The sequence below is a fragment of the Bombyx mori genome, chromosome 18, assembly GCF_030269925.1.
Source record: "Bombyx mori chromosome 18, ASM3026992v2".
Lineage (NCBI taxonomy): Eukaryota > Metazoa > Arthropoda > Insecta > Lepidoptera > Bombycidae > Bombyx > Bombyx mori.
In genome coordinates, this window is record NC_085124.1 from 6,681,808 (window position 1) to 6,694,880 (window position 13,073).

The following is a 13,073-nucleotide window of genomic DNA, read 5'->3' on the forward strand; positions in this document are numbered from 1 at the left end:
TGTGGGATTACCATATACCACTTAGATTAATAATAGGTTCTTATAAAAGTCACGTATTTAATATGTAATATGGCTAAGACATTTTTGATTGTACCTTGAAACTTGAATAACTGAAAAGGTTTGTTCGTTTCTTTAAATAATCAAAAATACATCATGCTATTTTCAATTCAATTGTTAGATGCCAATCGTGGGAACCGTTCAAAGTTATTTACGCAGCGCTATTATATTTGCGATGACAATCGTAAATAAGATCTAAGGCCTCACTATTGAGGAATATTCATAGTAGGACTAACGGTGGCTAGCGCGTGTAACAAAAGTCGTTAGCGAAAAATTTGAACCGTGTAATTGCAGTGTTGTTTTGAATTGCGATTCAGTCAGCTGTCGGCATATGGGAGCAAAGCACGTGCGTCGCGCGCGCAACTCCGACTCGAACGAAATTTTCGCGCGCTACGTAATATTCCGATTAGAAAAATGAAAATATAAAAACCATTTGTATAAAATAGATTTGGAGCGAAGCGAAAAGCACGAATAGATATATATACATATATTATAATAATATTAAGAAAAAATATATTCTGTTGCATGCAGGATGTAATATAATAATAGCCGGTGTTAGATTTTTTGCAGCGTACGATAATAATCTGAATAATAAATTTATTTGGTGTGTACTTTGTGAGTTCTGTGGTTTGTTTTGGCAAAATGGCAATGTGACTGTGAAAAAATTGTGAAGCATTTGTGTTGTGACTGAGGAAATAAGACGTAAAGCGTTCAAATAGCGGTTGGTAAATTTGATTTGTTTTAATTTTTTTAAATATAGTTCACAATACTGTTGTTCAAACGCATGTTTTAGTTATGAATTTAGCTTGGAAGCTGTGACTGATAACGATTGAAAAGCGGGCAAATGGTTCTGAAATTATTGTCTCGTTCCCAACTTTGTGGACAGGGAAATGAATACAGATAGAACAATAAAATCGTGAGAACTAATACAACTTCGAACAATATGCAAATACGATCGTTAAAGAAAAACACTTTATCTTATTTTATGATGCATCGTATAAATTTTGATTTGGCTTATAATATCAAACTATATACCAAGAATAGTTTAACACGCAACATGATTTGTATCTCGCATAACATTGTTGTCGAATATACTCGTATAAATCTTTTGAAGATAAGTTGCGATTGATGCCTAATGTTTGAACGACTTGTCAAACTCTGTTTTCCTTCTATTTGAACCAGAGCTCCCGCAGTAGTCGAAATTCGATTATACCTAATTAATTGGAATTGTAAGTTTTGTTACTATTATGAATGTATTTTATACTTCTATAATCACAAATTTCGCCAAGACTATACTATAAAAAATATTAACAAAAACAAACAATATTTAATCTATTCTCAATTTGACAACAGACGTCAAGAACAAAAGTTTGACAATAAATAGTATGCATGCGTGTGTGCGTCAAATACATGGTATGTAGTGTGTGTAATGTTTTCTTTATTGATTTAATGTATCTTTTATGCATTATTTTAATAAAATAATAACATTGTACACTTCTCTATATTCTCTATAAGTGTGGAAAATTACATACTCCTCCGTCCGCGCAATTTTCGTAAAAAGGTATACAAAGTTTTTGCTTCACGTATTAATTAATTTATAGATATAGATATAAATTCTCGTCATTTTCGAACGGCCGCGGCCTTGCATCAACTGCGTCGAATTGTCACCTCGTGGAAATCACGACGAGCCAAACCGTCCGCGCGTCCAGCGTCATCGGCGAGTTGCAGAACGAATTTCGAATTAGTAGCGCCCGAGTTCCCGCGACCTTCGACTGCCTGGCTGCGATCGTCGCAGAATCGAATCGTCTCTCGTAACTGTAAAACTAGTTTGACTTTCGGTCGCTTCTCTAATAGGAGCGAACGTAGCACAGAAAGTGCTCTTTTTCTTTACTTTTTCTTGAAACGTGTGGAGAACAAACGAACGTACAGCGCGATCACCTGCGGCTCTAGGTTGGATCTTATCTCGTATCCGTCTTCGTTTTATATTTATTTTATTTTAGCTACCTGTCTGCGTAGCGAGTGACTGCTCACCTTGACGTGTTCGTAAACGAATCACGCACATACGCAGCAGGTTCCAAACTACCATCGAGTACATGACAAATGATCGAACCGACAATCTATATATTAATACGTGAAGCAAAAACTTTGTATCCCCTTTTAACGAAAATTGCGCGGACGGAGGAGTATGAAATTTTCCACACTTATACAGAATATAGAGAAGAAGGGCACAATGCTAATATTTTTTTAAAATAATGCATAAAAGATACATTAAATCAATAAAGAAAACAGTACACACGCTACATATCATGTATTTGACGCACACACGCATGCATACTATTTAATATTTATTGTCAAACTTTTGTTCTTGACGTCTGTAGTCAAATTGGGAATAGATTAAATATTGTTTGTCTTTATTAATATTTTTTTATAGAGTAGCCTTGGCGAAATTTGTGATTATAGAAGTATAAAATACAATCATAATAGCGTATAAACTTACAATTCCAATTAATTATAGTCGAATTTCGACTACTGCGGGACCTCTAGTAAAAATAAAACCTCTATACCTACTGAACATGTAGGTACATTTTGCTGCGTCAGGTATTTTCACAGCACCTGTTTTGCAATAGAAAGCTCCCATTGTTATATTAATCCTGTTTCTACATTTATGTATACACGAATAGGACCATGGAATGTAATTTTATTTCCATATAAAACATTTTGTTTTGTTCGTTATAAATCGTTTCTTTGAAACAACACTGTTTGATGCCATGTTTTCATTTAAAATCAGCGGATACCGATAAATATCATCAATGTGTTTTCTTCTTTAGTTCCTAATTCAACCATATATATAAATATACATTAAAAAGGCAAAACATTTCGTATGGTATACAATGAGCTTCCATTATTTAGATCAGGTAATGTTATTTATTTAGCAAAGATGCGAAAGATCAACAAACCGTGCCACCATTTGAGCACTTACATTATTCCGTTCTTGTAGCACAGTTGAGTACAATGAACTCAAATCATTTGGCATCAGCATCAACGTTTCATAAATTTAAGGTTACATTTGCATGGAGGAATCAATAAAATGTATTTCAGAAATTAAAAAAAAAGGTAATATATACGACTTGTGACTGTAAATTGAGATAAATTCAAATTCGGTTGGTAAGAAGATCGTTAATTCATTGATAAGTGTCACAATTATATTAGATACTACGTTCGTTATTATTTTATACCTTAATTTTTTCATATAAATAACAAACTAATGTGACTTCAACGTGTTATTTATAAAAAAAAAAACGGCTTGCGACTATAATTTAAAATCAAAATAAATATCAAGGTCACCATCCTTGAACGATAGACTTACACAAGAAGCTGTAAATCGATAAAGTTAAGATAACGTATCGTATAAAGAAATCAGTTTCCATAACATGTGTGCCAAATATCGTGGAGTAAACAAGTTTGAGACGTTTAATGGTGTAGGCCTTGTGAGTTAGAGGCACCTTTCAGGTTGGTTCTAAGCGAACTGTGAGGTATGTGTTAAGTTGAGATGTGAACAAATATTGACTTTGCTTATGGAAGCAGTGGGGTGACGAATTGCAAAAAAAAAACTTACTGGGCACACATCGATAATTCGTTTTGTTACGTTTCTTGTATTTTATCATTCGCGCTTGATTTGTAATTAAAAATTTTGGAAGAACAATTTCGAAAATAGTTCACTGTAATTATTAAATATGGCAGCGAATAATTTTCAGACAGTCAGAATTCCATTTCATGATAAATCTTAAAGCACAGATTTAATCCTAATATACGTTTTTGCACTGAGAAATTTATTCAGAATTTTTTTTGTCCATAACGACTGGTACATAACATGATTACGTTTATTAAATAGCTGACTAAGGGTCTGATTATACGTTATATAAAATAACTGATTCGCAAGTAATGAACGATAAAAGATAAAATATTATAAATCATTGCCAAAATTTTAAATCATTTTACCTTTTGCACAGTAGATCTGAAATTTTCCCCAATTAATTATGTACACATATGAGATAAAATCTCTAATTTATGTAAGTGAAATTCAATGTTTCCATTTTTTTATAAACTTTGAGCATTACTCAAGGCATATAAATGATCCGTAATAATTAATTACGAATATGAGACACAATATAAATATAATAGTTTTAGTGTTAATATACTGAGCACAGTTTATTTCGTTCGATTTCTTTCGACATGCGTAGAAGCCTTAATTAGGAATCGACGTATAAGCTTATAATATAAGGTACAATTTGGCGGCATGTTTACGAGTATTGGTAATCGTACTCAAGAGGGCACCATATCTGGTGTTTGTTTCGCTTCAGGCCTCCGGGGAATGGAGAAATGTTTGAACAATATGTGGGTTTGTTGCCGTTATGACTCTATATTAGGTTTCTGTTTATGTAATAATCTATATCTATATTCTCTACAAAAGAAAATGTCTTTAACATTCATTCTTCTATTGAAACTCTTTGTTTTAAAATAGAAAAATATTGCTTAAAATACACTTATATTTATCCTTTTTTTTTATTCGTGTAATTTTTTATAGAATTACGATCAACCATCAGATGGGCCGTCTGCAACGGCAACGAAAATAACACAAAACCGACTTTAATAATATGAAATGAAAAAATCATTAATGTAGTCGAAGTCAATTAAAAATACATAATTAAGGATAATTCAAAAACCACAATTTTGAAGCACAATCTTTATATATCTAATATATATTTTTGGAAAAATTGATTCAAAATGGACTTAGCAAAAATTTTGAGGTAGCACATATTATAAAATTTTTTTTTATTTATTTTATTATTATTTGTGGTCATAGTTTAAAAATACAATCGGATTAACAACCTCTTCCTTTTGTTAAAGTCATTTTATTATTATTTGTGGTCATAGTTTAAAAATACAATCGAATTAACAACCTCTTCCTTTTGTTAAAGTCAATCAAAAAAAGAACCATATCAAAGACCATTGCATTAAAAGCCGTTCAAGTTTGTAAAGTAAGTTTTTAAACGAGTGTTCTTATTTTCAATGAGTCTGTACTGAATGCTCAGTTATTGCTATCCATAAAGATTATATTAGGATTATTAAGATTACCTATGAAATTGTCGTTAAGTATACAGAAAGTTAAAATCTCTGTTATAAATGCTTTTTATACCAACAATAAAAATATTTACCCAAGATATCGATGCATCGACGCAGCACTGGCGCTCTGGCTATTTTCAATTCCCTTCTTGAAGAAGTTAGGTGTACGTGAGCCAACAAAATCTTCAGTCATTTTGTACTGCCACTCGGGTATCGAATTTTTTCCCTGCCAAGAAGATGCCGAAACTCTAGAAAAAGTATAAGTCTGTCAGCGCAAGATCTGGTGAGTATAGTGGATAATACAAAACCCTATTCCAACCCTAGCTCTTGTAGCTTAGAGATCGTCTGTTGTGCAGGTCGAGCGTTAGTGTGTAGAAGCAGCGGGGATAAGTTATTAACCAAGGCTGGTCGGAGATTCGTGAAATTCTCCATCATTGTGTCCAGTTCCTTCTATTATACATCTGCAGTAATGCTGGTCCCGTTTGGTAAGAAGCTGTGGTAAACTATACCGCCACTACACTACCAAACAGCAACCACGCATTTTGTGGGTAAGTTTTCTTTTGGGGCATTGCTTAGGTGCTGAACCAGGGTCTAATCAACGTGATGACCGTTTACGAATATTAAAAAGAATCAATCTTACATCGTAAGTAACAATGTGATTCAAAATCACTTCGTTTCTGTGTCTCTTAAGTAACGCAAGGCATACCTTAACGCGTTCGTCGCGCTGGCGATCGTTCAGTTTGCCGATCATCGTTCTCGTCGAACCCGTCGCTTGCGACAAAGGGCTCGACGAGTAAATTAACCCTCAGACACAGCCTACTGAGTTTCTCGCCGGATCTTCTCAGTGGATCGGGTTTTCGGTCCGGTGGTAGATTCTGCGAAGCACGGCTCTTGTTAGGGTTCGTGTTAGCAACGTCGTCAGGTTTGAGCCCCGTGAGCTCAACTACTAGTTAAGGTTACGCTGATATAGCCTCTCAGGGCTCTCAGCTTAGGTAGGATAAAAAAAAACGTTCAGTTCGTGCGGTACCCACTTAATAATTTTTTTTACCTTGTCGATTTGACACAAATTGAAGAATATTGTTTTGATGCTAAATATTAGAATGAATATCGTCAGCTTCCACTAGCGCCTTAATTCGTCGTTGTTAACTTTAGTTTGCAGGCGACCACGGTTAATTTTTTTAGTTCAAAATTTCCATCTCGGGAGTTTTCTGACTATTATAGTAGCGAATCGGGCGTTCATTTGTAGTTTTCATACTTAAGCTCATTCTGTAGACGTCATTAATGTTGTGAACCGTTTGTGCGGCATTGCTACCCCGACCGAAATCTTATTCCGTAATTATGTACTTGTACTTATATTGTGTTCACGTGGATGAAAAGGGCACAAATGTAGTAAAAGCAAAACAGTAATCAATATACAAACGATTGAATTTGAAAATAGACTTCTACATTTTTTAAATAAAATTCTTTGAATTTATAATTTATTGCCAGTCATACACAAATTACGTTTTTAAATACAGGTCTATTATTATAGCAAATGTAAATTTATTAATTATTATTTATTTGAAAACACAACGTCGAAGTAGGCTTCAGGCTATTACATTTTTTAAGGTCTTTAATCATTTTATTTTCTAGATTATGTAGTGGGCAATTAAGCAGGGAGAACATTTTATTTTATTGGTTCCTTTTAGAATGTTGCTTTTTAGTAACGTTTTAAGCTATTGCATAGCTTTTATCGCGGGCTTTGAGCGCGGCGACCGAATCAAGAAATTCCGTAACGAAAATAAAACCTAACACCTCCACTCTGCCTACCATGTAGCTCGCGTTCAACACATTCACACGTTGCGCTTGTGTAGTGTTTGTGAATAAGCGCGCGGCGCGGCGGCGTGACGTCGCACTGCATGCATATCATGAAAAGTCTGCCCATCTCTCTCGCGCGGTCTAGCTTACGAGTGTGAAGGTGACAGTTAATGTTTTGCTTTTATTAATATTTATAAATAAAGCGTGGTCTTATTTTTTAAATATTAAATTATTATCGTCTAATTATAATTGCATAAGTTGATAAAAAATGTTACGCAATAGCTTTACCGCGGCAGTCCCCGAGTGCCACACGTATTTTTTATTATTTTGAGATTCAGTATCATCACTTCGATGCTGATGATTTTGAATTGAATAGAGCGTTTTATAAACGTCTCGTGGTCACGGAATTTTACGATCATGAGAAGTTTTCTTCACCAACGTACACTGTAAAAACTTTAGAAATTACCTACTACACAGTGCTTTCTCTGTCTCTTGTAAATGAGTTTACTTTACTCGTGAATTAGATTGGGTAAGTTTGGTAATGTGATATGTACGTAAGCTGTCACTCAACTAAAACAGTCCCGGTGACGACTAACCATCAGATTGAACATCGGTATCTATTTATCTATACAATAAAATGTTTCGATAGTAAAGTGAACATGATTTTGATGAGTTGCTGTAATTTTACCATTAAGCTAAGTAAACAAAGAAACATCACTTTTTGACTGATGATTACGTCAACCGCTAATCATTTTGTCTCATTTTAAAGTGAAAATGGCATGCTGTATAATTAAGTACGTTTCGCTCCCGGTAGAGATAATATGCTCCTGCATATAATGTACATGTAGTGTGCCTTGTGAGTATTTAATTGCCTTGTGATTGTGAATTTGTCGCTGCGGTTTTGCTAGACGTTTAAGTGTACTAAAGACAAATACTCTGTTTTAGCTTGATTAACAGTTGCGTAATGCCTGAAACCATTGTGATCTTATATCATGTAAATATGTAGTTGCTATAACGTTTTTCTATGTTGAACTCGAGTAAGATTTAAAATTAAAAGTACTATTGAAGAATCTCATTTACTCAAGAATTATAGTTTTTTGATGGTCAGTAAAATGCTTTTGCGATCATATGAAAGAAATTTTCTATCTTTCTAAACGTTAACGCTCGAAAACACGTTGAGTAATTGTCATCTGTATATTATTATTTTCTTATTGCCCTCGTAGGCAGACGAGCATAAGGCCCACCTGATGGTGAGTGGTTACCGTCGCCCATGGACTTCAGCAATACCAGGGGCAGAGCCAAGCCGCTGCCTACCGCTTAATACTCTCCACAAGCCTCGTTTGAAGAAGGACATGTTATAGCGCTCGGAAAACACCGTGGAGGGGAGCTCATTTCATAGCCGGATGGTACGTGGCAAAAAAGACCTCTGGAAACGCACTGTGGATGACCGCAGTGGCTCCAGGTAGTATGGATGAACACTACTCCGGTGGCGGGCGGTGCGATGGTAAAAACGAGATGCCGGAATCGTCTCGAACAATTCCTCAGAGCCATCCCCATGGAACATACGGTACAAAATACAGAGGGAACCGAAGTCCCTCCGCAGACCCAGCGGTTCCAAACGATCCGTGAGAATGAATGAATATTTAGATATTTGTATCTATTAAATGAGTGAATGAGTTCACGGCCCACGTCGTTTTAAGTACATAGTAGTTACTGGAACCCATATACTGATCTTATTATACATACAAAAAAGGCTCTTGAATGTCACGTGAATGGCATTACCCACCATGAGACACGCGGACGATGTATCGATCCTGTTGTATACCTAACAATTGTGTTATTTTTCAAACTGTACACGACTGCTTTGCTGCACAAATAGACAGTATAGTGGTACATATCTGTGCGAACTTACAATACGCCCGGCCACCAGTAAATTTGGGTTAACAATCGCAGTACTTTGGTATAATATTCAAAGCACGTTGCTTCCCATTCTTTGGAAAATACTTTTGTCGCCTTTTACAATACCCACGGCAAAAGATGAGGCAACTGAAAATATACATACAAGTTTTCTATTAAGAAAACAAAAAGTATAAATTGTTGTATGAAGGGCTCTTAATGGGTAATTCAGAGCGATTTAATCCACATATCTCTTAGTATTTATGGTGTAACATTTAAATAAAGTAAAGGGTCTATTGTATCGCAATCAAATTGGAATTTTATGCTACTTATAATTCCATGTTTACGAGAATAAAATAAAATTGTTGAGTGGCAATCTTAGTCGTAAATTTCGTTCATAATAAACTTAATAACCTAAATATTTACATAAGTGTTTAGTCTTCGCAATTATTATAATCCTGAGTTCGTGTATTTTTAATTATATAATTCATAATTTATAAGAACTAGGATTTTTGTTGTTTATTTAAAACCTATAAACTTCGATTTCATAACTAGACTATTAATGAAGTTGCTAACACTCCTGTGGCATTTAACTAATAGAAGCCGTCACCGACAATTGATAAAATTATTCTCTTGGCATTCGATAACACAGAACCAGACTGGGCACCTGCCATCTCAGGCCATGGGAATAATTTTACGCCTAATGAGCCGATGAGCGCAGCAATTATATATGCCATTGCTACTGACCGTGATAATAATTGGACGGCGTAATTCATTGTTGTAAAACTCGTTTCGGTACATTTTTACTGTAGCTTCAACGTCGGACTGGAAACAGCGTTGCTTATGTTGTTGATTAAATATTTTAATATTTTAAAGGTCATTCAGAAGATACTTTCTTGGGAATTATTAAGGTTTAGTGAGTGCCAACCGGCATTGACTGGTAGTAGGGTGTTCTAAAATTGCACTGGTACCACCATCCTGCCAATTTCTGCCGTGAAGCAGTAATGAGTTTGTAGTATATAGTAGATATATAGTAGATTTTGTAGGCAGCGGCTTGGCTCTACCCCAAGCATTGCTGAAGTCCATGGGCGACAGTACCCACTCACCATCAAGTGGGCCATATGTTCGTCTGCCTATAAGGGTAATAAAAAAAAAAGTATGCGTACGGTACATACACGTTTCTATTCAAATGTCGCGACCAATTTACATTACAATTTTGTTCTTTTTCATTGCTCGAAGTTTCCCGTGAAGACTCAAGGTTGAGTGTGGCTACCTATATTGATCATTCCTCGGTTAGCTAACAATTCGCTAATAAACGTATCTGATCTCTGGGTGTGGTCGATAACAATAGGTCGTGTATGAATCGTTTACACAAATAGGTTAGGGGTCGTAGTTTCGTCAGTTATTATAATGGGTAGGCTATTTAAAGTTTCAGATTTTGAATGCTTTTAGACATGCCACTGTAATTTACTCTAATGGAACTTTGAAGTCAGTTAGGGATGCTATGCATCGGAATGAACTGGTGTAATTTTCTTTTGTTTAACAGATTACACTTGTTTTATTGTCTATGGATTTGTAACATTTTTATTTTAAGAATATTATATACAGTATGATATACGACAATATGATACAATGTGATGCGGCGACTTGTTGAAGTGTCATTCAAAGCTTACATATTGGATCCAATTTGATCAAAGACATAGTTTGTAATTCTACATTTTCACTGTATTACATAGCTATGTGACCAGAACAACTTGAGGCTATGGACTTGCAGTCAAATTATATCTTTTATATAGCGTTTGAGAGTAGATTTGATTACAAAATTATTTTCCGATAGGTTCAGCACTGAAAAATATAATTTTACTGGATGAAGAAATATAATACAAATTGTTTTATAATTTTTATTTTATGAAGTTTTTTAGTTCCTCAATATTTGATTTTAAATAAAATAAAAAAAAAGGTTCGTTCGAAATTATCATGTTTATATACAACGCTAATAGTTGGCACAAATAATAAGCGTAGAAACAATCTCTAGTACAAACAATTAGCCACTGAGTTGGATAATACCTGCTAATTACTTATAAGAGTACACACGTACTTAAACTGAAATACGCAACTACAGTGACGCTTCGTAATGATTTAAATTAGTTGTGAGGGCTGTGTTGGGAAAAATACAGGCAAACAGGCATAGCCTACGGTTTTTAATATGATTTAGTAAATTACCGAATATTATAATATTATTGGAAGAAATTTGACGAGTAAAAGTTAGTATTAGTAGTAGTTTAGTATTTAGATACATATATCTCTGGTGGTCATATATGTATTCACTTTTAGATTTCATTTAGTTTAATTAAGGTAGGCTATGTAAGAAATAATTATAATACGTAAAAAGTAACTTAAAAATTGACTTGTTACGGAAATTACACAAAATTTCAAGAAGGAAAAAATTATAATAGTTATTAATTAGATAATACCATATAGAATTATTTAAGCTTGCCACACTGACATACCCATCTAACTTTCACGGACCGCGCTGTGAAGTTACTACATATTTACAAATAATTACAATTACGACGCCTCGTCGGTACGTTATTGAAAAAAACAGTAATTATTTTGTCGGTACTATAAACGCTTGGTATGCAAGTCCGCCCGAGTCATGTCATGTCATTTCATCAGTTTGCTTCGGGATCCGTTAGCTTTGTAGTTGTAGCAAATATTTCAAGATAGATAATTTTTTAAATATTTTTGAGACGCATTGTTGTTACAATTGAATATTATCAGCACACTTATTTTGATAGTTACAATACAGCTCAATAAATATTCATAGGATGCTTACTCGTGTGCTCTATACTCAGATAGGTGATATTTATTTAGAAAGCTTAAGCATAAGGTTTGAAACTCACGAAGTATTCATGATTAGCGCTGTTAGCGGTCAAATTTTAACAGAAAAACAAATAAAGCAATGGTTGACTAGATTTTCAGATACTATTTTTTTATAAATAAGCCTAAAAATACTTGATTATTTGAAAATGTTTTCCTTGTTGATAAAACTTAAATAAATAAATATGTAATAATAGGGACGCACAGATTCTGCAAATGGCCTAGTTTGTTTGGTAGAAATTCATTAACGTCAAGGAGATAAACATCGCCATAGTAAAGCAGAGCACTTCAAAATCTACTAATAGGTTTAATTAGATTTTTGACCAAATTCGTAAGATTTATAGAGATTATATTATATATCGATTTTAGAGCTGTTTTACTCATAATATGAGTAATATGAGCTGTTTTACTCATAATATGAGTAAAACAGCTCTAAAATCGAGGAGGCTGTATTTGTACTTGTTGTATGTACCATTAACGATGAAGACTAAGACCGAATGATGTGAATTCCAAAAGATTGGCCCCAATATCTTGTCCTAACAGGCCAGTCAGTGATCGTAATTATTAACATGGTGAAAAGTAGAAAATTGAGTACGCCATCCTGACAAGCCTCCACAGCAAGGTCATACCAATACATTTTTATATTCGTTAATAAAATGTAGTTAAATACTTTTGTTTACCCTCAGGAAGTGAAAGTACGTGTACTTTGTGTTTCCGAACACTGAACTTCGATATGCGTTTATATTTATATCCCAGTGTTACTATTTAGTTATATGTGTGATTGCTTACAATCTTTGCCCTTAGGAAGTGAAAGTTCATGAGTGCGGCCTGCGATAAAATCTCGTCTCATTAGCGTCCTCACAACCGATCTAATGAGAGCAGCGACACTCCTACGACGGCTATTCTTTGGTCTTTGACTCGTTTGAAGTGTTTAATTACGTATGCATCCGGATGATCTATGTTATAGTTTTGATAGTTTTGTTTTTCGGTAGGCAGCGGCTTGGCTCTGCCCCTGACATTGCTGAAGTCCATGGGCGACAGTAACCACTCACCAATAGGTGGGCCGCGTGCTCGTCTGCCTACAAGGGCAATAAAAAAATATTGTAAACTATTTTTCAAGCCACCTAAATGGCCTTAGGTTTTTCAATTTATGATGCATTTTTCGGCGTGCCTTTAAGGAGGATATACCATTGGATCGGAATCAACAACAAGGAACAAGGTAGAGGGGGAAGAGGTCGACCGAAGAAGACATGGATGAAGTGTGTGAATGACGATATGAGAGAGAGAGGAGTGAGTGTTGAGATGACGGCTGATAAAAG

General features: G+C 34.7%; 1 protein-coding gene across 5 annotated transcripts in view; it reads left to right on the plus strand.

Moving 5' to 3' along the window:
* Positions 1–265: 265 nt before the first annotated feature.
* LOC101744992 (apoptosis-stimulating of p53 protein 1) overlaps positions 266–13,073 on the plus strand; it is a 270,821-nt gene continuing 258,013 nt past the window's right edge. For 2 of the 5 annotated variants that reach the window (XM_062673661.1, XM_062673664.1), the window contains exons 1-2: positions 350–451; positions 617–778. The gene's annotated coding sequence lies outside the window, so the exon portion shown is untranslated. Of the gene's footprint in view, positions 779–13,073 lie in introns of all 5 variants that reach the window. The other 3 variants (XM_062673666.1, XM_062673667.1, XM_062673662.1) reach the window with 3 other exon arrangements.